General features: G+C 40.9%; 1 protein-coding gene across 3 annotated transcripts in view; it reads left to right on the top strand.

The window, feature by feature from the left end:
• Window positions 1-6,838: 6,838 nt before the first annotated feature.
• The window catches only part of TMPRSS7 (transmembrane serine protease 7), a 45,701-nt gene continuing 31,230 nt past the window's right edge, over window positions 6,839-21,309 (top strand). For 2 of the 3 annotated variants that reach the window (XM_066174855.1, XM_066174849.1), the window contains exon 1: window positions 7,021-7,217. The gene's annotated coding sequence lies outside the window, so the exon portion shown is untranslated. Of the gene's footprint in view, window positions 6,859-7,020; window positions 7,218-21,309 lie in introns of those variants that run through there. The other variant, XM_066174862.1, reaches the window with a different exon arrangement.

Genomic DNA, 21,309 nt, shown 5'->3' with positions numbered 1-21,309 from the left:
CCTCAAAGACTCGTTATTTAAAGGAGGTAAAAGCTGAAACCAACAACCACATGGTACAGTGCAGATGAGTTAAATATTTTCAGTAGTCAATCTCTCTTATCTCTAACTCAGAGCCCTCTCTGAGTGACTCCCTGCTGTAGTGTTTACAGTCTGTGTTACATGTTCAATTTAGTGTTTGTCTAAAGGCACACCCAAAGTATTTTCTGAAAAACAAGAAAAGATTTATTATCCACTGAGTCTGATTCATGTAGTCCCGTGTAGCCAATTTAGCTCAGATTTTTCTTGACCTAGAGTGCTGGGTCATCTGCAGCCCACAAACTTGTGGATCAAGCTAAAATCAGTTTTATAGGGAAAGCAAAACCTGTGTGTGAAAACAAAGCAAAATAAGGATTAATTCACTGCTTCCCATTGGTAGGTAGACATTTAGCCACTTCCTGGAAAGCAAGGCCTCAACATGCATGATGGCTACTTGTCACCACCGTTATTCCCTTTCACCTCTTCCCTGAGCTTTTGCTGCTGGCCATGATACAATACATATGGAATATCCCTTGTCCAGGTGGGGCCAGCTGTCCCAGCTGTGGATCTCCCAGCTTCTTGCCCACTCTGAGCTGTGGGGACAGAAGGAGAAAGGGAAAAGACCTTGGCACTGTGCAGGCAGTTTAGCAGTAGCCACTACTGGTGAGTTATCAACTTCTTTAGTCCCCAGTCCAAAGCACAGCACCCAGCCAGACTCAGTACACCCAGCAGCAGGTGAGTCTCCAAACTTTGGGAATTCTCCACTGTGAGTGAACAGTCTGTCAGACAGGTGAGAACGGGCTTCATCTTGTGATAGTTGGTACTATACCAAGCAAAGCACAGAACAAGCTGTGTTTTAAATGCAAAGCAAGAAATAGAACAAAAGTACCAGGATGCTTCTGACCTGAAAAACACCCACAGTTCAAATTCAAATAATCTGTTATGCTCATCTATGAAGGGCTGTAAATGTGGCTAGTGGTTCATTTAGAGACAGTTTGCTGGAGTGCCAATAGAAGAAGTGGCTGACACAGTCACTTGGCCACCAAAGGCTACCAGACCATTCTCTGAGTAATTCACCTGCCAGTCCGCACAGCTGCCTTGGGGCTGTGCCCCACACACACTTGAGGGGTGCACACCATTTTCTCTGCAGAGTTTCCTTGCTACTGACTGTCTCTGGGCTTTCACTCACAAAGCCCATTCCCACAAGCAAGAGGGAAGGAAAACATGATAATTGTACTCTGTGAGTTCCTTGGTTTTTCCTTTTTAATTCATCCACGGCCCTCCAAGAAGGCCTGAAACCATAATATCTAGGCAGGCAACAAACAAGGATTAATGTGTTCTGACAGCTCTCTGAGTGCCTACATACATAGATGGGGTGATTTCTGTCTGGCTTTGAACCCAGTGACACATGCTGACAGCTAGGTGTTTACTAAGTAGCCCTAGGGCCAGCCACACACAGGTTCATGTGGTTTCAAAAATTTCTACCACTGAGTAAGCTGAAAGGATGGTTTCTTCAGCTCATGGGAAGTTCTATCTTCTCTGTCAGGAGAAAAGGATAATATCTCCCCACTTCAGCCAAGCACTGCAGAGAAAGTGATGTGAAGGTCATATATATATACATATGGGGCTGAGTGGATCTGCAGTAGTTGCCACTGAAAAGTTCCTGTCCCCACTTGTACCTCCTCTTACAGCAGCTAGGGCATCTTGGCTCCTCCACTGTCTTACTGTCACACTGGTTTGTGTTTACTGCCTGTTCAGGGCTATTCTTTTGTTACTTAGGTGAATTAGCTCAGCAGAGGAGCAGATGACAACTCCAGGTGGTGCATCTCAGGTAGGGGAGCTCACATTGCAGCTGTGGTAGGGCAGTAGCTCTGGAAGTACATAACTTCCCCCTAGATATGACATTAGCTGTAGCATGAAGAGACTAGCAGGTTTTCTTACTAAAACAAAAAAGCTGATAAAAGAAATCTGGGCTGATGGCAAGACAAATGCCTGCACCAGAAATTTCACCTTGGTGAATGTGAACAGCAGCCACCTTCCTCTAATAAAAACTACAAAGTCATAGTCACAGCAGGCGAAATGGCTGGATGGGAGGAGCTGGAAGAACTGCCTTGAAGGTAGGTAAGAGGTCTGAGAGGTCCCAACCTGACCCTCTGCCCCTCACCACCTTCACAGGGGACACAGCCTGCAGGATCTGTCCTGAATTTGGTGACCTTGGCCTCCCCTCTCTGGCTGCAGAATTTTAATTCCATTTTCCATTCATATGTCTTCTCTGAAAACATCATTTTTAAGAGCTATGTGACAATTACATTCCCAGAGTATATTGCTTTCTCTATTTCTGAGGCTAGCTGCCTCACTGAAGTTACTGAAAACATTGTGTGCTTGCATATTAAAAAAAAAAAAAAAAAAAAAAAAAAAAAAAAAAAAAAGTAAGAAATAAATTTAACCAACTGTATTGGGGAAAAACAGCTAAGTGCTCCAGGAAAGAAAATTTGGTGTGGGAACGATGGCCAAAAATACTGATTCCTCAGGATCTTATTTTTGGCGACCCATTGCCAAGATCATAGTATATTCTTTCATTACCTTAATCCATCAAACTAATCTATCTGTAAATATCTGGCAGTTGATGCTGCAAAGTATACTTTATGCTGGGAGCTAGCTTTATCCTTTCATATTCTCATAGGATAGATATAGAAATGTTAGTGTTACTTTTAATTAAATGCTAATATGCTCTGGCCTTCTAATATTCTTCTATTAAAATATCCTTACTACTAATTTTACAAACATCCTAAGCTAAGTAAATTAATACCGTACCATGTTATTTGCTACCAAGTTAGCAGAAAACATCATCATTTCTCTTATATTAGCAATAAGCCATTGTAAATTTGCTTCTACTGCATCAAAAGCACCTATGCAGGCCTCGCAGACAGTTTATTAATTTATGTGACAACCTTTTGCATTGTTACTAGTTAAGAGCCTATATATACATTAGAATAAAGATATACAGGAGCTTTGCACGCTGAGGGGTAGAGTGTGTGTTTGGGAGGAGGGGTTTATGTGTTTCCTCTCCTAGCTCACTAATGCTTCGGGGAGGGTTTCCCCTGCAGATGAACAGCATCTCAGTGAAGGCTTTGGACTCAGTTTGACACAAAGGATGAGCTAAGACAAGATTCCCCACATGCTGTCTATAATCCTGTTTGAAGCCTGATTGTAACTTGATGAACTATCCCAGATTAAGGATAGGATAGGATAGGATAGGATAGGATAGGATAGGATAGGATAGGATAGGATAGGATAGGATAGGATAGGATAGGATAGGATAGGATAGGATAGGATAGGATAGGACAGGACAGGACAGGACAGGACAGAACAGAACAGAATAGAATAGAATATTTTCGTGATAGAGTGCTTTGAACATATCATCCCCCTTCAACAGCTGTACTAGAGAAAGCCCCATCAGAGCAGGCTGGACCAGAAACACCTTAAATATTGTCACCTTTGAGCTTCATTTTGCCATGTTTGTAGACAAATAAATGACATTTATCTGCCTTCATAGAGGTTTTGGGACTGTGACCTCATTATGGGCAATTGCTAAATAACTTCTTTTCAACATTAAGTTGGCATCTAACAGCCTTCTGAAAGGATGCTCAACAGCTGTGTGAGGGAGGAAGAACTGCATACATGAGGATGGGATCCAAGTTTATCTCCATGTATAAGAAGAGCAGAAAGAAAATACAGTGAACAGCAAGTCAGTATTAAGTTCAGCCAGTTCAATTAAGCTGGAGTTTGAGGACTGTCAGGCTAACATAACAAGATGTGTTTAAAATAAAAACTAATGAGGGTGAATGGCATGAAGACGCTTTGCTCTCCAGAAAATCAGCCCGCAGCATCACTTTCTAAGATGCCTGTGCTAAACAGCATCTACCACACTCGGCAGGGATGAGAGGAGAAGGAAGGTGCTCCTTGCAGCAGTGGGCAGCAGCAGCCCTGTCCCTTTCACCTGGGAGCTGTCTGTGTGGGCTGTTCACAGGCCACAACGCATTCAGACCAAGATGTCTTGTTTTACTGACTTCTTAGGCCAAAACAGAGCCCTCAAGGAGGAAGGATAAGGGCTCAGGACATAAAAGTTTCATTTCTATGTCTGTAATTGATTTGATTTGGCTCTGGCTGCATTGTTGGGATTGGCTACCTCCATTCCTCTAATGGGAAATTCTAAAAATAGTGATGGTTTGAACAGCTCAGATATTAATAGCATCACTGATATGGTAATGTCTCCTAATTAGAAATAAGCTTTAAATATGTTGAGAAGGGAAGTGAGAACCTTTAGAGGAAAAAAATTCAGTCAGCTACTCTAAGCCTGTTCTGTGATTGCCATAGTAGGTCCTGAGCAAGGGAGCGAGGGGTTACCAAGGTTGCAGATAAGCCTGTATACACAGATCTTCCCACAGCTATTTTATCTTCTATAAACTCTAAGACAAACATAAAAGCTGATAGTTTCAATGCACACATGAGCTACCAAAGGAAATGATCCGCAACACCTTAAATTTAAGGTTGTCATCAAACAGACAGAGTAACAGACAATTTTGTCAGCATGAGTTTTGTGTACAGTATGCTCTTGACGGGAAACAAACTATTTTCCTCTTCTACAGGGCTTGCCATCCTGCAGAAAGAGCAGGCAAGAAGACAGCACAAGCCACTAGTAGGAAAACATTCAGAGGCAACCACTACTCTCCACCCTAACAAATCGATATATCTATTTTAACTTTGCTGAGGTTGTTCAGCCCACACGAATCTCCAAAATAAAACCACCACAATTCTACAACTAAGGCTGAGCAGTACAAAACCATGTGATAAAATGGCGGAGGGGGACAAAAAAAATATTAACTGTTATCATAGAAGGGAAAATCACTGCCTTGGATGAAAGGAAATTCTTCTGTTTTCACCTGCATTGTTTGTACTACCACACAGTGTGTGTTGCTGTGACATTCAAGTGAAGTTATAATGCCATTCCTCAGATGTAGAAATAGATTGTCTGTGGTACTATTGGATTTATAGGGGAAATTAGAGAGGTGACCTTTCTCCTTAATGAAATTTCTGTTAAAGGGCTCACTTTGGTAGAAATGTTACTCTGTTATTGGGCAGCAATAAATCTTATGCTCCAGTGAGTCAGTGCTCTGCAGACCATGTGGCAGCTTCAATGTTTATGTCTAGGTTCAGAAGAAGTGATGTCCAGAAAGTCAGAAGTGAGTTTTACTTTCCTGAGGTCTGCAGGGCCCAGCTTGCTGGTGAGGGGAGACACAGTGCCAGAGGGAAGAAGCAGGGAGCCCCAGGCATGTGGCTTTTGGGGGCTGGAAGCAGCATGTGTCTGAGATGAGTTGGTGACTGCTGTTGCCTAGAATCAAAGGCAAAAACTTTCCAAGTGATATTAAGAGTGCTAATATAAAAAGCAGATCTTGAATGAAAGCTTTCAGATGCACAAATACGGCTCTGCATACGTGTATGATTGATTTACTACAAATTTTCTAAGGTTAATTAATAAGTATATCTATCAAATACATCCAATAAAAGAACAGTTGCCCCAGCAACCCACCCTTGGGGTCTACACCTTGAGTTTGTTCCAGGGACTTCTTTGCCCTTTTTCTTGTTATGTCTTCTAAATTCTAGTGCAAAACAGTGTCCTTGTTAGAATTCCTTGTCTTGAAAAATAAGACTAAACAGAATTTCAGGAATGTGTTACAAAGGGTTATCTTATTGTTCTAACATGTGAGAGAAAAGGCAGGAAAAGTACTAGAAGATATATAACTATGTATTAACGGTCTACAAAGCTGCAAGTATATGAAAAATATACTAAAAGCAAAAATCTTCAGGCATCACTACTGGGTACTTTCAAACTGAATTTTAAGAAAGGGCATGCATTGTCATCTTGTCAGCAAAGATGTGAGGTGGATGAAATCTTTTTTGTTTGTAAAAGAATCAACTAAATGCTCTGTTTCTCTTGTTTCCTGTCAAGACACAGAAAGGCCAGCAAAAATGAACAGTGTTTGTTTTTAGGAGCGGGTTTTGCATTAGTGTCATTATGAGTCAACGCTTCATTCTAAGCTTCTTTGCATTAGCTCCCACACATAATGTAAATGTACAGGTAAGCGCTGCTTCCAGCTCCTTCCAGAACTCAGCCCAAACATTGTTTTGACCAGGTTCTCAAATGTGCTGGAGGAGTGCTTGCACCCAAGCATATGCCCCAGCACTCCCAGTGCTGCTGAGCACTGGACATCGTCTTTGTTGGTGTGGTTCTTGGTAAAAGGGGGCAAATCCCCTTTCTCATCTTCAGGAAAAGTCACAAATTCAGGTCTGGCTTTAAAGTGCTAGGATACCATGGCAACATTACTTTTCCAAGAGAATAGCAAAACCTTTTGATTCAAGGAGGAAAAATCAAGAATTCATGTTTGGAAGGTGCAAGTGGGAGACCAAGGGACGCTGTGCATGTGCCAGGAATGCTCATCATCTCCTGGCATTCTTAAAAAGACCTTTTCCCCTGATCTGGCACAACAGCTCTGACAGTGGTGTTAAAGCAGTATCTCTTACATTCCCCTACCTCAGAAGTGTATTTTAGAATATGGATAATGGTCAGAATCAATTAAAGTTCTCAATATTAGGGTCTTTTCCAACCTAAATGATTGTATGATTCTGTGAAGATGAGCTACAGCTGAGTCCCCACGCAAGTAGCAGCTGAAGGTTTTACTACTGAAAAGCAAGAGCTTGAACTGCAGCCAGGTGAATTTGGTAGCTAAGAGTGCATGAAGGAACTGCAGTGAAAGCTTCAAGCCTTGCCTGAGGAGAGAAAAGGTGAGGTGAACACCCAGCCTCATGTGTGTAAGCTGAAGTCAACTTTGCAGGGGATTTTGCTCTAGGGAATGTCCCTAAAAGGGCTCAGCAGGGGCAGGTGCTGCTGGGACTGTGGTAAAGCAGCCACTAATCCTCCCTGGCTGTTTGTTCCCAAGTGTGGCTTGTTGCGGGATGCCGATGAAGCTGTTGTGAGCCGGGGCAGCGCGGCACAGCTGGGGCGAGCCCTGCCGGCTGCGGGCGCTGCCAGGCCTGAGGGCCGAGCCGGCTCCCTTGCACCGCCTCGCTGCTCACCTGTGCCGGCTGCAACCGTGAAGTCAATGCAGTGAGTTTTGGGGAAAACCTGCAGCTTCTGAGTCCTGGTATATACATACATATAGATATTTTTTATTATTATTTTTTATATATATATATATTCAGGCTCCTGTGCATTCAGTTTAATTCTCTACCTTTTTTTTTTTTTTTTTTCCCGAGATCTTCTCTTTAGGGCATCTTACAGCAATTAAGAAACATTTCAGCTTGGGTCCCAAAAAGAGTTCCACTAAAATCATACTGTGTTTTGTAAGAAATTTCCATTGCTCTTGAGGTCTTGCTTAAAAGCACAAATCTTCTTTTTGTGCTGTGACATGTTTAATTATGGAAATCCTTCCCCCAGAAGCATCGCCATAATGTGAGCTGGATTATGAGGTGCCAAATACAATGGCTAGAACAGAGATGATTTTTCTTTTTTTTGGTGGTGGGGAAGGTTATGCATTAATAAGTCAAGCTTTTCCATAACCTTTCAAGAAAGGATATGAAGAGAAGTATTATGTGAAAGTGATTGTTGTGGTATTTTTCTGTGTTTTTTGGATGTGAGACATCTGTAACCCATTGAATCAAAGTAAGTAGAAAAAAGAGAGTGATTCTTTTACAGTAATTGGCTATTTTTCTTTTTTTTTCTATATTACCTCTGTCTTTTTCACTTTCTTTCTTTATCCTCAGTGTAGGATGAGAATCAAAAGCAAAATTACTGTTTACAGTCTCTGCATTCTGTAAAATGAATCCATGAATTATTAAACAGTTTTTGTGCTGCTCACTTTTTAAGTGGGAGTTGTGAAATATAGCAAGCCATAGTACTGCCATGTCACTGAAGCAGGCTGTATGAGTGTACCTCACTCTGGCAGAATATGTTCTCTATTTAAAATGCCTGTCTCCATGTAATATGATGAAACCCTTAAGAACTGCCTTCTGCAGTTGCACTGTGAGTTGCACTCCTACTGGAGTCAAGTACATCCAGGCAAATTGGATTATTAGCTGGAGATAAATGGGCCCAGGGAGCACTTAACTGCAGGAGCAATGATGCTCTTGCCCTTTAGCTAGGTGTAAGCGCTGGCTCTTACAAAAGCAGGAGGGATAAAGGAAGGAGGTTTTAGTTCTGAACATTGTCTTCTTCCTTTGAGAGGCTCTGTACTAGCTATAATGGGATGAATCATAAACCTTAACATACATCTAGAATGAATCTTTAGTTTTGAACACAATGAATTTCAGAAAATGTTACATTCTTTATAGTGATTTTGAAATAAAAAGGGCATTTTAGCTTTGTGTTTGGGAGAACCTCCATAAAATGATAGTTAGTTTAATTGTATTGTAGGTATAACATGTGTGATCAAGGCCAGCAGAGAACAGTTAGCATGCTTTAAACTTCAAAACCTTACAGTGGTATTTTTAGAGTATGAGAAGATCCAGGATGGAAACAGCTGGGTTTATTTGTTTGCTTGCTGTGTCAAGGTGGTGAGATGTGAGCCCTTACAGAGTGCTGTGTAGTCAGCAAAGCCTGCAGAGAACTGAAGTGCAGTGGTCATGGCTGGCCTAGGTGAGGCTGAGGAATATAACACCCTCACATGGGCAGAGCAAACAAGAGACTTTGTTGTTGTTGTTGTTGGTTTTCTCATTATTCCTGGGCACCTTGCTTAACTCTGAAAGGGGAGCAGATGCAGTCTGATAGCAAATAAAAACTAAATGCAAACATTTCCTACCTGCTGCTAACCTGCCTGTTTTATATATGTGGTAGGTCTTTAGGGGAAAAAAAAAAAAAAAAAAAAAAAAAAAAAAAAAAAAAGAAGGAAATTAGAAAGAAAAATTAATTGGAAGAATAAATGGTTTTAATGTGTTCTTTCCTGAGAGGAGACTTGAAATAACCAATGAAATAAGGGAAAAGATATCCCATAAAAACCAGGAAAATATAGACAGAATAAAGTAAGTTCTTGGGAACAAAAGACAACAGTGGAGGGTAACCAGCTGTTCCTTTAGAAAAAAGGAGTATCTCCCTCATTTGGGAGAAGAAGGAAATGAATGACCTCTAGAAAAGGAAATATAAACCAGTCATATTCAATGTCATCAACACCATCCCTTCTGTCATCAAAGGTCACCAGGGGCCTCGAATTTTAGTTGTTCCTTTGGTCAATGTTTGTATAGGCTCAGTTAATACTTCTAGTTTAAATCTTTATATAGCAAGTGAAGGAGCAAGTCCTGTCATCTTGGCTGGGAACGAGGGAAGGCAGATCTTTATTCACATTAGTGGGAAGTTGTTCATAGCAGAGACCGGTAATGTACATGGCTTAAAGAGAACTGGCATTTGCTTGTTTACTTGGCTGTCTTAAAATAAGTCTGAATGCACAGCAAATTGCACAAGCTGTCTCCAGATCCTCCCCTCTGTGCAGGCAGACATGCTGCGCTGGGAAAAACTGTTCCTGTGTCCAGCAGGAGCTACTCATAAAACAAAGAACTAAAAGACAGCACTCTGCCATTTTGTTCCAGTATAGATGAGTGTCTATCCATCAAAAGGTGACCAGGACCTCTAAAGGAACATTTTTTTAAATTTTGATTTTTAAGAACACCATTTTGCTCCTTGGAGTGAGGAAAACTAACTCCAAACATAGTTCTGTAAAGAACATTACTTATGAGCTGGATGCTTGTAACTACACTTTATCCTTTGGGGTTGAGGATGTGGCTATTGCCCATGTGCTCAGTGTTTTACAGAATGAATCATGTTTCTTCCCTTAGGATTCATTACAAATGCAAAAGCACTTCTCAGACTTATTATTGTGTCTAGGAGTTCTTTATAATCATCGTGAGGTGGGTTGTACTGAAAATGCAGGGTATTATGAAAACTCATTGAAAAATGCAATATCTATAACCAATTTGAAATCATATACATGCATGTGTCATGTCCTCACCTCCCCACGTCCACCCCCAAAGGGAAATTGGAGTTAAATATATTCTTTAAAATATTATGAGAAAGAAGACTGAGAAGTGATGAGGCTGAGGCAAGCTCTGAGATTTGATGTCTTGAACAGGATCCCAACTGTGTGATGGTTTCAGTGTGTAATGAATACTCTGGAGGAGAAATATTGACAGCCCTGCATGACATTTACAAAACTGAGCTGAGACAACATGAGAGTGCACAAATTCTGAGCTGTGAGATGTGAGGAGGGCTCCAGGCTGTCCTTATAGAAGTGTAGGCATTTTTTGTCTTATTTATATTGTTTTGTGGCCATGGCAGTAAAAAGGTGGCTCTGCCAGCATCTCACATGATCCTAAATTAGTTCTCTTCTTTTGACTCATCAAAATACCATGAGGAATACATCTGGCCTGTTAAAATAAATCCACTACAAGTCTGGACAGGCAAAAGGTAGGTAGGTAGCCAACATGGAAGTGAATACAGGGAGCTCCCTGTGTCTGAAGGTCAAGAGACGCAGGCATTCAATACTACTGTGTTACATGGAGGAAGTACAGTCTTTGCAGGTTCTGACATTACTGCACACAAAGGATTTACTGTGGGGATCTTATCCCATGCTTTCTAGACAACAAAGGATACTGAAATTTCACTGCAGTAGGCAGGTGCAGCTTATATGACCAGCTACCCTTACTAGGCACCATACTTGTATGTGTGTGATCAGCTTGTGTGCTGTGATATCCACCTGATCCTTAAACAAATCTCAGGTGGCTTGCCTGGTTTGGCAAATTGCTGATAAGACTGATCTCCCCAATGGTCTTGATTAGCTTCATTTTACCTTTTACAAGGTGATTGGCTTGTAATCACCATTGGGACACTTGAAGCTTCTTGAAAGAATATGGGATAGGACCTGCTTATGGGAAAATACACTATTTAAATTCCAGGTAAAGCTTTTGTCCAAAAAGCTGGCCCAAGTGGTGTTGCTGTGAGATGTTGATTGGTGGAGCTGGATAATGTGATGGTGCTGAAGAAAAGGTTCACATGCTCTTTGTGTTGAGGCTGTATGGGGACACAGCAGCTGGAAATGGTATTTCTCCCTGCTGACCTTCCACATGGCAGACACAAAATATATAAACAAAACCAAATCCCCTCAGCTGTAGTTCAAACTACAGTAAGTTTTTTTAAAGTGATTATATTGTAAATGGAGCAGACAGGACTGTAGCTCCCTCCTGTTTATAGTTTTGTAGTTCTTACAATTTCTTCACAGGGCAGTGAATGTGTAAGGTCACGGCCATATGCAGAACATGCCCATATCCAGCCCTTGAAGTCCTGCTTTTCTAACCAACATACAAACAGCAATCTCTGTAATGCAGAACCTAGAAGCAGGCAGGGGAAAAAACGCAGCTTGTGTGGATCACAGTAACAAGTTTTATATTTAGACTTTCATTTGTTTCCATCAGTCCAGATCCTCTTAACTTCTGTCTGTTATTTCCCTGCACTCAGCCCAAGGGCATGAGCAGATATTCAGCTGGTGATCAACCCCTGATGAAGATTAGCATCCCTGCAGCTGAGATAAAGAAATTGCCTGTCAGTGCCCAAAGATGTCAAGGTCAGAGAGGACTCCAGTGACCTAGGTAAAACATCATGAGCATCCCTGGAAAAAAAAATTTCAACAGGGCAGTTTAGTCAATAGGACCCAGTGCAAATCTTGGTCAATTATATTCATGGTTAACAGTCCTCATGAGCAGTTCATCTTGACAGGCTTGTCTGTGCTTCCATGTGGGTTTTTTTTCTGAACACCAGATTTTCCTTGTAAGTTATCTGGGAATAGCAGAGTTATGTTATTCAAACACTAAAAATACTTCTGTGCAAGCTTTTCTTTGTCAAATAAGGTGGATTAACTTCCTAGTGCCCCTCCCTGCCAGTTGGGTTTTTCCAGTTCTTGAATTAATCTTTTTAGGTCTTCTGGGTACTCTGTTTGTCAAAATCTTTAGTGGGTGAGGGATGACCTCAGCAGTGTCAGTCACTTCTAGGGATGAAATATCGAGCTGCCCCATAATTCCTGAACAAAGAAACTAAAACCCCAAACTCACCAGACTCAGTGAAATTGCTTGTTTAATAGTTGAAAGTGCAAATAATCTTACTGTTTCATAGTAGATTAGTTTGAGTTACTTGCTTTAAAAAGAAAAAAAAAATCTGTATTGCTCTTTAGTTTGAAGTTATATGTGCATGCTGTATTCTCCTTGCCTGGATCATAACATGGAAGGATTGATAGAGTAGAAATAGAAGTATCACAGGTGGCATCAATACCCTCCTCAAGTCTTTTAGGTAAAAGTAATAAAGACAGAGAAAACTCTAGGGATTGGGGTTTGTTTGGGTTTGTTGGGGTTGTTTCCCCCAGGCTTTTTTGGTCTATAGTCCTAGTTAGAAAGTGATCAGAAGTAATAGAAATGAGGGGAAACATCAAGACTAGAAAGGAAAGGGCATGGGTAGGTTTTTGAAAGAAAGAGGAGGGAAGACAAGGAGTTAAACTTCCAGTGCTGGTCTTCTGTCATGGTATCTGAGATCTTCTCTGCCTAACTGCTAGGAAAATGCAACTGTGGAAAGGCAGAACAAGTAGATTTTGTTAGCATTTTGTAGGGGCATTTGTCTGTGGCAAACACTGAGGCTAGGCTGGCATGGGGCTTTGTGTTTTCTGGCCAGAAAAGCATGAGTAAGATATTTCTGGTTTTCTTGCACTAAACATTAGACTCACATCAGCTGGCATCTGTTGTGGTAACAGACATGGCTGCTAAGAAAGTGAGAGCAGAGATGTTTTCCTCTTTGCTTTCCATGTGGCACACAGGGTTTGGTGATGGAGAACAGGGTATCCATTAACCATATAAGTTTCTGCAGGTCTTAGCCTCATGGACCAGTGCTTTTGTACAACACTGCCCACAAGCTGAAGCCATGACCTTATAAATCTCATCTTTGTTCCCTTTTAACCAATTAAGGGCCAGGTCACCAATTGAAGTGTGATTTACAGGGACAGGCACAGAGACTTTCATTGGTAAGAGTGCTTTGACTTGGCTTGTCAGACCCTGCTCAGGCTCGACCTATCCAAGCACGCATGACTGAACATTCTGAAAGATGGGAATTTGCACGTCAGGAAATCACCTGAAAAGCTAAAAATGTGGCTTTTCCTTGGCTGAAGAGCTGCCCTGACTTGGCCTCTAGAGGATGTTGCCATTGGTTTCAGTGCTACTTCAACTGGGTCAACTTCATTATTGAAGAAACTCTATTTTTAATAGTATTTATTTTATTTGAAATGCAGCAGATTTCATACCACTGTTATTGTCCTAATAAGTCATATTTTATCTAGCAGTATTACTCCATGTATGCTGTGACAATAGTGCTTGACTTGTTTCTTGCTTTGCTACACATAGCAGCTTCACATGAGCAAAAGAGAAATGGAGAGTAAAATCAGCTAGTGGCACCAATGAGCATTGAATAGTGCAAGACCATTAACTGATGGAATAGCAGGGCTTGCTGTCCTTAAAATGGCACAGACTGATAAGTGGATGTTGTGTCCAAAAGATGTGCTCAGTTAGCATTTTAAATTTAATTTAAATTGATGTGATGCAAATAACTAAGCTATTCTCAGTCCGTTGTTGAGATGAAATAGCTCTATTAGCACTGCTATGCAAGATGGTCAGCTGCTTCATTTCAGGTGATGTGTTCTGCCAATGGCAGTTATGTATTGTTTCTGGATCCTTGGAAACAGCTCAGTTGCCTGTGATTTCCAAGGTGATTTTTTTCTGTTGGAAAATGTTTTGTTACATCAGAGACCTCTAGTGCATAATCAAGCATTGTCAGCAATCAGAAATTGAGTAAGAGATCAAGAAGAAAAATAAATACAAGCACTGTGATTCCAAGTTGCATCTCCAGATGACAAAGATCTGGAGAGCAAGCAACATGGTACTTGTTCAGTGGAGGAAGGGAAAAGAGGTTCAAAGTTGATACTGAAACATGTGTTACTAGACAGTCATTAATAATTTAGTATTTAGTAATCAATTGTCACCCACTTCCATACTTCGATAAAAACATCACTTCAGCTTGCTTGCAATTTCAGCTTTCAAAAAACTGAAATAGCATCTATTGTGTGCTGGTTCTGTCTTCAGTGGTGAAAGAGATATATTCAAAATGTTAATGACTTGCCTGTGTGTATGCAGATCTTTGCAGACTACTAATACCACAGTAGTTATTAGTACCTGCTTATTGAAGGTATTTGACTTTCTCTGTGTTCAAAATGAAACTGAATAACAAATTCAGCTGGCTTATTAGGAAGGACAGCCAAAGCCTTTCCTTCCTCTGTTGGAAGTAATCTCAGCTGTAATTTGAAGAAATTATTTGAGGGACAATGTATGAAATCAGACAGTGTGATTGTGTACCAATGAAAATTGATTGATTTAAGAATGTTTTTGAAAGCCTCCTGAAATGCTGCAATAAATTGCCACTTAAACTCTTGTTTTGTTTTCACAGACATGTTAAAACCATTACTCTACCTGAGTTTTGATTAAAGAAAAACAGATACATGCAGTATGCAAGAGAATTCTTATGGGTAATAAAACCAGTTTGTAGTAGAATTAACTTTGCCTTGTGCGGGGACTTTCCTCTGTGATTTCATGCAGCTTGGTAGACATTTCTGGTAAGAAATGGAAGATCTTGCAATACAAGCAAACTCTGTCACTTCTGATGTTTAGTTTGGAAAAAATGTTATGCTGAGGTCAGTAGGTCTGTGGAGGTCTCTGCTGTGTTAGTGGGCTGATGCTGTCAGGCTGGCTATGGGCTTCTGTCAGTTAAAGGAGCAAGAAGGCCTCTGAGCTGAGCACGAAAGGCAGCTTTGGTCAGAAGGGAAATATTTCTATTACACAGACATGATTTTGTAGAGGATAGGTCTGGCAAAATAATTGCCTCTTTTCTGTCTGTACTCAGTGGTGAAAGTGTGATTCATCTTCTCTATTTTGCATGCTTCTCTGTCACCATCGTGTACAGACTCAGTCTAGAAAACAAACTCGGATATGCATGCTTAACTTCTAAGACAGGTGACATGAACCCTACCTTCCGTCAGCATACCACTAGGTCTTTGCAGCACAAGATAAGCTTTTTGTCCTAGAAGGCTGAATTGCTCGTATCCTAGCTTCTTCCAGATTACATCCATATAATACAGACAGACATCTCTGCTGTGGCTTGAGGCTGTTGTGTGAATCCTCTGTAACCTTTCCCTTAATCAGGGACTCAGTGGCTGGGGGGTGTAGCAGAGGAGTTGAGGGAATGTTCTCAACCAGGTGTGAGAAGTGGGCCACAATCAATGTGTACATGATCGTGATTAGATTTATAGCTAGTACAGGATATAAATATTACCACTGCAGTATGTAAATAAAAGCTTTATGATCTATTACAATGGATTATATTATCTAAAGGGCTATAAATATGAGGAAGTTTGGCTAGAAATGTGTAAATTTACAGTCTTTGGCCTTGTGGCATTCTCAATTATAAAACAAGAAAGCACGTATGTAGTGAATTCAAGATTGTATCTCTGTGTTTATCAGGATCTAGGCACTTTTAGCCACTCATCAAAAAGTGAGTGCTCCCTGTCTTCCCTGTTAAAGGAATCCACCCTGAAGTGCTGGCAGCTTCAGGAAGGCTTGTTCTCAGGACAGCTGTCCTCCTGGGTTGGTAGATGGTGCCAGGGAGCAGAATGGTCCCCCATGTTATCCCAGAGGAGGCAGTCAGAGAACTGCTGAACCGCTTGGATGTTCATACATCTATGGGACCAGATGGGATCCATCCCAGGGTGATGAGGGAGCTGGCAGAGGAGCTTGCAAAGCTGCTCTCTGTCATTTACCAACAGTCCTGGCTCACTGGTGAGGTTCCAGATGACTGGAAGATGGCCCATGTGATACCCATCCACAAGAAGGGCCAGAAGGAGGATGCTGGTAATTATAGGCCAGTTAGCCTGACCTCAGTACCTGGCAAGATAATGGAACAGTTTATATTGAGTGTCATCATGCAGCACTTAGAGGATGGCCAGGGTCTCAGGACCAGCCAACAGGGGTTTAGGAGGGGCAGGTTGTGTTTGACCAACCTGATCTCCCTATATCACCAGGTGACCCACCTGGTGGATGCAGAAAAGGCCCTGAATGTTGTCTGTTTGGACATTAGCAATGCCTTTGACACTGTCTCCCACAGCATACTCCTGGAAAAGCTGGCAGCCCATGCTTAGACAGGAGCACTCTTCGCTGGGTTAAGACCTGGGCCCAGAGAACGGTACTGCATCCAGCTGGGGACAGTCACCAGTGGTGTCCCTCAGGAATCTGTGCTGGGGCCTGTTCTGTTCAATATCTTTATTGATGACATGGATGAAGGTATTGAACCTTTCATTAGTAAATTTGCAGGCAACACTAAGCTGGGAGGATGTGGAAGGTAGGAGGGCTCTGCAGAGAAACTTGGAATAGTTAGATGGATGGGCAGAGTCCAATAAGATGAAGTTTAATAAGTCCAAGTGCCGAGTCCTGCACTTTCGCCACAATAACCCCCTGCAACATTATATGCTGGGTGGAACAGTGGTTGAATGCATATGTTTGAAGGAAATGTGGTTGAACAGTGCCCAGGCAGAAAGGGACCTGGAGGTTCTGGTCAACAACTGACTGAATGTGAGCCAGCAGTGTGCCCTGGTGGCCAAAAAGGCCAAAGGCATCCTGGCCTGTATCAGGAATGATGTGGCAGCAGGAGCTGGGAGGTCATTCTTCCCCTGTACTCGGCACTGGTGAGGCCACACTTTGAGTGCTGTGTCCAGTTCTGGCCCCTCAGTTTAGGAAGGACGCTGAGACGCTTGAGCCAGTCCAGAGGAGGCAACAAGGCTGGTGAGGGGCTAGGAACACAAGCCCCGTGAGGAATGACTGAGGGAGCTGGGGTTGTTTAGCCTGGAGAAGAGGAGACTCAGGGGTGACCTTATCGCTCTCTACAACTTCCTGAAGGGTGGCTGTAGCCACATGGGGGTTGGTCTCTTTCTCCAGGCAGCCAGTGACAGAATGAGAGGACACAGTCTTAAGCTGTGCCAAGGGAAATATAGGTTGAATATTAGGAAAAAGTGTTTACCAAAGGAGTGATAAAGTACTGGAATGTTCTGCCCAGAGAGGTGGTGGAGTTGCCATCCCTGGATATATTTTAAAAAAGACTGGGTATGGCACTTGGTGCCATGGTTTAGTTGAGGTGTTAGGGCATGAGTTGGACTCTTTCTTGAAGTGATTCTGTGTGATTCTATGTCTGTGTGTCTGACATCAGTTTGCCAAGATTGCTTGGTCTCCAGTGGCATTTGATATACCCTTTTGCAAGCCAGCGTGCACCAATGCCAGTCCAAACATCGCAGCTTCCCCATCTCTGGAATGCATTAATGACATGAGCATCCAGACTTTTCCTCCTGCAAATACCTGGTGTTTCCATCCTAGGACAAACTGCATTGCCCATCTCCCAGAGTGGAAAGGGAGAGGAGTGGTTGTCTGTGTAGGGGAGAATGCACCAAAGATTGATTTGGGACAGAAAGAGGTTAAGAGCCATGCTTTCTTATGCACTGCTTACAGAAGATGAAAATCAAGCTGCTTAATACCAGTACTTTCATACCCACTTAAAGCCAACAGCCCTTTCAGGTTGTTTTACTGAATTTATTGCAAATTCAAATAGAAATTGAAGTATTAATGTGGGTAGTGGGAAAATAGAAAGCAAACATTGAAACAACATTGTTCCTCCCTGCTTTCCCAGTCCCACTTCTGTGCTTGCTGCTTTTCTGCTTGCCCACACCCTTTCACCTCCCAAACCCTGAGTAGTGCAGGGTGACTTACCTGTCAATGCTCTTTTAGTCTATAGACTAGCTTCGGAAATAGCACTTACAGCATAGTAACTCCCTGTGCATGGGCCAGTGAGAGACTTTGGGGAGTTACATGAGCACTTTAAGAGACCAGAACAGTCCCTAAAAGTTAAGCAAAATTAAATTAAAAAAAAAAAAAACAACCACAAAAAAACCCCAAAACAAAACAAAAAAAGAGGAACTTCGAAGCAATTAAACATAGTAATATGGAGTACATGGACAGACCTTCCTATGCTGCTAAGCTTTAATATGGCCCAGAACTTAACATATCACTTCATATGCTTAGAATACCTTGCAGTTCTAGATCAAGCAGCAAGGACTGAAGACGTAATTACTGTGCTTCAGGGCATTAGCCAAAGAGGACTCCTGATAAGAAATGTTTAGTTTGCTAGTACATTATCTAACTGTAGGATTGTTTGCCTTGTAGTTGAAGTAATTTATTGCTGGTTATGTGGACAGAGCATAGATCACAGCTGGAGCTCACTTGCTACGAGTTCTGACTACATCTTTTCTGTTCTATTCTATACCTCTATTGTAGTACTTTTTTCCCTGCTTTTTATTTTTTTTATTGCTAGTCTAGGTTTTCTGTCTTCAAAGATAAATTAATAGAAGGGTTATTCTTTAAATAATATTTGTCTATCTCAAGTACCATTTCTGCAATTGACCCAAGGAAGGCATTGAGATTGTTAATCACTTAAAAGGAAAGACAGCTCTATACTTAGCATCCATTGGTGAAAGTACTGGTTTACATCCTCTATAAATATTTAATTAACAAAGGCAATAGGACGGAACTGTTATAATACAAGTGACTTCCTGCATCTGATTACAAAAAGGATTCTCAGTTTGAAGCCTGATCTATTTTTACGATAGGAAATAATTGCGTGGAGTAGTTTATTTTTCAGTTACAATAAAATAAGCAAATTTGAATGTTCGACAGGTAAGTTACAAAATTTTAGATGAGAGCCCAAATGCTCATCTTGATTTGCAGTTGTTATTTGCAGTTTTCAACACTTTTACTTAGGGTGCTTATATTTCTTTTCCTTATTTTAGCATGTTTTTGCCTTCATTTTTATATTTGACTTGCCACTTTTCTTGTTCCTGTAACTAACGTTGTGACATTTTCACAGAATCATAGAATATGCTGAATTGGAAAGGACCCATAAGGATCAGTGATATATAGATTTTTAGCACTGGAGTTTTGTATTTTAATATTTCAACATTATAAAGACCATGAAAAGCTTGTTTTATCCAGTCTGAATTCGAAGTCTAAAGTTACATCATAGCAGCCTTCTAACATTAACAAAGGTGCAGTAGGGCAGATGAGATTACAATTGGAAACTCATTGAAGTAAATTGATGCTTCTTTTGGTCCTGGACATTGCAATTAGCTGTCTTCAGCTTCATAAGCAGAAGGGGTGCCTGAGAAAAGGTGCAAGGCTCTTTCTCAGCTTGGACAAGTCATAAAATGAATTCTGCTGAAATGGATGAAAAAAATGATCCCCCAACAGCTAAACCTGAAGATGAAGTAAGTGTAAGTAGGTGACTTAAACATTCTTGATTTCCTGTACTTCTTGACATTACTAGATGTCTTGTGATCTAATTCTCAAGTATTAAACTTAACCTGATATTTAGATTTGGTATAGTTTTCTCAGTCTGAAAATGCCAACATGTGTTTATCTCTGGATTGCTAATATTATGTATTTTCAGACAATTGAAATAATGGACATGTCAGTGTGACAACATAAAAGCTTATATTGGTGTCATGCAACATGTTTTTCCAAAAAGAAGTTAACTTCTAGGCAAGAAAGGCATCATTAAAGGAGGCAAAGTGTTTTGCTTTTCCCAGAGAAGATAAAAAAGGGGATTGTCATGAGTGCTAACTCATGACAAAGATGTAATTAAATAATTTATTGTATGGTGATAGTCAAATTGCAATGTTAGCTGGAAACCAGTTCTAGAATACAAGAACTAAGCTGCAGTAGAGAGGAAAGCTGCATTGAGAATTATAGTACTTATTGAGGGAAGGGAGCAGCTTAACTTTGCTGTCACTTTCCTTACTATAAAATGTTGATGGTAAATTAATAAAACATGGAAATATTGGTAATGTAACACACAGCATTCAATATTTCCATGAATCCCATATAACAGAGAACTTTGTCATGGAAAGCTTGATACATGAATTGCTTTAAAAAAAATAAGGTGAGGACTACAGTCAATGCAATGAAGACATCAGTTTTTTCAAGTGCCCACTTATATATCCAGAGTTTACTTTGAGTAATTTTTAACAATACTTGACAGGATTTAATTTTTAATAATAAATCTGTCTGTTTAGGTCTAGAGCCACAAAAAAGAATTACATTGAGAAAATCTTAATATAAAATATTGTTGTGGGAATCTTCATGAAAGTGACCAGAATTGTAGATGTCAGAATTCAGCATTCATTGAGCTGCCTCAAGCTGGCCTGCTGAATACCTGAGTGTATAAAGGAACTGTGTGACAATCCACAGTTTTAAACAAACAAACGTTCATTTTCATCCTTGAAGAGACTCAGGTTTGTAGAAAATACAGAAGATGGGTACATCAAGTGGAGAGCACACAAAACAAGTGCAGTTAATTACCTTGATAGAAGACATGAATCTGAAATGTTCCATTTTTTTCTTTAAAGATTTTGTTTGAGGAAATTGTAGAGGGTCATACTTAGTCTTTTAGCTCTACTTTTTATTACTTATTACCAAGTTTTCTTCTCCTCTTAGAACATCCTCCACTCTGAGATCAAAAATTGCTATCTGTTGTATTTAACTACAGGACCAGCAGGAAATTTGTGAGAATGTTTCTTATGCTTGCTCTGAGGATACATAGAGGTCTCTTCTTGATAATACTGCTAGTACATAATATCAGAGAAACGTATCAAAAAATGTATTGGTGAAGACTTCTTCAGGTTTTTGATTCTTTTAAGAACAGAGATAACATCAAAACAAGAACATATATCTTGGAACATTGATCCTCTGAGGTTTGAATAACTCCAGGCGTGGGGATTCCCTGACCTCTCTGGGCATGGCTGAGGTGCATGGCCCTTGTGATGAAATCCATTCTTCTCTCCTGCAGTTTAGCTGGAATGTCCGCTGCTGCTACATGTGACTGTTGTGGCTCTCTCTTCACTGTGCACAAGTGAGAAAAATGTGGCTCTGTTTTCTCTATAGCTCACTTTAGATATGGAAGTCTATAATTAGATTTACTCACACTGTCTTTGCCTTCTTGTCTCCTGCTGAACTACTCAAGGCTCTCAGCTTTTCACTGTACATCATATTCTTCAGCTCCTTACCTCTGTGATCTTC

The sequence above is a fragment of the Chamaea fasciata genome, unplaced genomic scaffold (assembly GCF_029207755.1).
Source record: "Chamaea fasciata isolate MVZ Bird 193981 ecotype frontalis unplaced genomic scaffold, bChaFas1.0.hap1 SCAF_2, whole genome shotgun sequence".
In the NCBI taxonomy this organism is placed as follows: Eukaryota; Metazoa; Chordata; class Aves; order Passeriformes; family Sylviidae; genus Chamaea; species Chamaea fasciata.
Note: the sequence above shows the minus strand (reverse complement) of the source record. Positions and strands in the feature narration are given on the sequence as shown.